This window comes from Saimiri boliviensis, chromosome 3 (genome assembly GCF_048565385.1).
Source record: "Saimiri boliviensis isolate mSaiBol1 chromosome 3, mSaiBol1.pri, whole genome shotgun sequence".
NCBI lineage: Eukaryota > Metazoa > Chordata > Mammalia > Primates > Cebidae > Saimiri > Saimiri boliviensis.
This window is the reverse complement of record NC_133451.1, coordinates 70,589,777-70,593,252: the sequence shown is the minus strand read 5'-3', so window position 1 is coordinate 70,593,252 and position 3,476 is coordinate 70,589,777. Positions and strand designations below refer to the sequence as shown.

The 3,476-nt window shown below is 44.6% G+C and overlaps 1 pseudogene; it reads right to left on the bottom strand.

Annotated features, from left to right (window-relative positions):
• LOC101034073 (large ribosomal subunit protein eL8-like) overlaps positions 1-1,202 on the bottom strand; it is a 33,012-nt pseudogene extending 31,810 nt beyond the window's left edge.
• Between the last annotated feature and the right edge of the window lie 2,274 nt (positions 1,203-3,476).

The window sequence follows — 3,476 nt, the reverse complement described above, 5'->3', positions numbered from 1 at the left end:
CTTTTTTTTTTTTGAGACGGGGTTTCGCTCTTGTTACCCAGACTGGAGTGCAATGGCGCGATCTAGGCTCACCGCAACCTCCGCCTCATGGGTTCAGGCAATTCTCCTGCCTCAGCCTCCTGAGTAGCTGGGATTACAGGCACGCGCCACCACGCCCAGCTAATTTTTTGTGTTTTTAGTAGAGACGGGGTTTCACCATGTTGACCAGGATGGTCTCGATCTCTTGACCTCATGATCCACCTGCCTCGGCCGCCCAATGGGCTTTCTTGTTCTCCACCAAGGTGGTGGTTTTAACTCCTGCTCGAAGGACAGGTGGTCCCTTAGTGGGGATGTCCCCTTTGCCAGCCGCTTTCTTCTTGGCCCGGGCCAACAGACTGCTTTCCTTTCTTCGTCTCTGTTCTATACTTGTGGGCCAGCTTAAGCAGCTGAGTAGCTGTTTGGCGGTCCAGGGCCTAGGTGAACTGGTTAATTGCAGGGGGCACTTTCAGCCGCTTATAGAGGATGGCTCTTTGCCGCTGCAACCTGATATAGCGGGGCCATTTTACAAAGCGGGTGAGGTCTCTTTTGGGCTGGACGTCTTGTCCAATTCCAAAATTTTTAGGCCTTTTCTCATAGTGGATTCACCACTTTCTTGGCCTCCTGCTTCACGACAGGAGGGGCCGGAGCCACCTTCTTCCCTTTCAGCATCTTGGGCTTCAGGAAGAAAATGAGGTCTTTAAAGATACTAACAAGGAAATAAAGGCAACGGCTGGAATGAGAAAGTAGAGAAGTCTGTGGGTTGGAGATTTCTATCAAGGCTAGTTTTAGTAGGGCTAGAAGTGGAATGACTGGAACAATCTAGAGAGGAAGACAGGGGCAGTGAGACAACTGGGTTGTTTAGGAGGTCAGAGTACAAGGTGTCAACCACGTTTCATGAGGAATTAGAGTAGGAAGCCCGTGACAGCAAGGTGAGTCAGGGAATGCGGAAGGTTTTCACAACCATACCATCACCTTTTCTTGCAGAACTAGTATCTGGTTGTGGATCCAAACCTGAAGTTCAGGTCCCAATACACTTCGTATAAGGAAGACCTTGTGCAGATTAGCTTCAGAGCGTTATACAGGTGATAACCACAAGGACAGCGTAGTTGAGAGGTCCTGTTCCCGGCAGGTCAGGCCCATAAATACTTTCTCAGATACATCGGTTTAAATGGAAACTGATTATGTTAACAACTCCAAGATTTCCATCACTTCCGGTTCGTCTGGTACGTACTGATTGCCTCACTAATCAGACAAGTATCGTGCTAGTCTAGATTTTCACTGTTAACAAGATGGTATATGGATGCATTGCATGTATACAACATGGAGTCAACTGATTTTAAGGCACTCCAGAGAAATCTGTTAGGTGCGGTTATGGCACAGGCCAAGGAAAAAAGGAGAAAAAGACAACCCTTCTTGAATACCAACTGGCTGCTTTGTCCAAGATATGCTCCAAATTTTGACAGGTTGACTCCACCCTTTTATGTCTATTTGGTTTGGTCAATCACTTATATGACTAAGCTCATGACATTTAAGCCATTACACTTTGCCACACCAAAAGCTTTTCATAGAAGCTCCATGTTACATACGTGACATCTGAGTCAGTGTACTCAAGAGCCAGGTAAGCACAGGGGAACAATCATTTCCTGTAGCATGAGTGGTCTGAAGACATCTAGCTTTCTGTTGAGCAAGGAAAGAATGACACCCATCCGACTGCTTGCTTTTAATTTTAGAGCCTTAGCTTATTGATCCGAGTTATACTTAACCATTAACCACAAACCATTGAGACATTTGTTATCAAGGCAAGCTATAGCAAGTCACTCTAAGGGAAAATGTATATGCAAAGACTTCAAAACAACCTAAAATGGATAATTTCCTAGATTGAGAAATTGTGAGGGTGACACTCTGGCCTCAGATTTCTCTTTCCTCTATATAGTGAAACCCTATGAGGCAGTTACTCCTATAAGGAACAATGGCATGAAGTCTGGGTGACTTGTACGTACTATTCCTTGTCCACATTTGCAGATATTTTCCAAGTTGAGTTATGACTGGTCTGTTCCTGCTCACCAGTCCTACATATTCATGGAAATGTATATGGACTTAAATGCCCGCAACATTAACAGGGCATCAGATCACTATCCAACAGAACTTAAAGTGGTAGGAATTAAGGGTAGGGAATATAACCCTAATAGAAAGACAAGAGGTGGGTGGGAAGTGGTGTATGATTAGGTAGGAGTAACTAGTATGAACATGAGAATGGAACCATAATACTGAGAACCCAAAGAGGTAGCCATATATATGGACCAAGCTGTTCTTAATCCCCCTCGAGTTGACCAGAATCATGGTAACCAAGAGGTGTGAAACCACACAGTAAAAATTTGAACAAACTGCACAGCCGTCGGGAATTCACTATGAAGTACACCGACCAGTGTGGCTTCCTCAATCTAAAGAGGCTGTATTGGTTCAAAACGTTTACGTGGCATAGATTTGGGGGTACCTAAGATATTGTTTGAAGTTCTACTTCCAAGTTCATCTGGGACCGTGTGTCATCTGTTGATCTGACAAGTCTGTCTCAACCTTGAGATGTACGGAAATCTTTGAAAGACATTCTAAAATACCCAGTTCCCACCAATGGTGGGCGTGGGTGGAGAACAGAATAGCAAGCAGTGGCCAGCACTTGTGAGAACTCTGGTTTAACAGATCCATTAGTTCAAGATGTACGTGTCCCCACAGAACTAAGGGCATGCCTACTACCAGTCAAGCTGAAAAATGCAGTCAGACCACTTAGTACCTGATCATAAGCAAAACACTTAAATGTAATTCCACATGTTGACATTTAGGACCTCAAGCAAAAGCCCTCTGAATCATGGTTGCAATTGTCTACTGGAAGAAGCTTCCATTACTAGGGAGGGTCTTCACCTGTGCAAACACTATGGATTCTTGGACAAAGCAAGATAGTCACCCAACTATGACATGGCAGGTGACAAGCTGACAGCTGAGAGTTCAGCATGTTGTTTCTTCCAGCCCGAGTCAATCCAAATGGAACCCAGTGAGTTTTCCCCATACATTGTGCCCTTTGTTGCTAGGCTTTGTTTCCATCAAGACTGTTTCAATGTACTTAAAGCACACTCCAGCCTGCTTTAAGTATAATAGAAAGGGGAGCCATAGCCATTTCAGCTTTTGGGATAGAGAGTCAGGCACCCCAGCATACTAATTGTCTTCCATTAGGTCACACATCTGGCCAGTCTCAATCTCATCTTTGGTCGTGTTGATGTCACATTAACTCAAGACCAGGACTGGTATGGAGACTCTTCTTGCATAAGTGCTATTTATGCTGGAGTTGGCCAAAGTTTAGTTTGGGTAAAACATTGGTCATCTTTGCTGCTGGGTTGATGGAGCCATTGGTTTCTATCCCAAGACAAATTTTCCAAATGCTCCTTGGTAAGTGAAACATGGAGCAA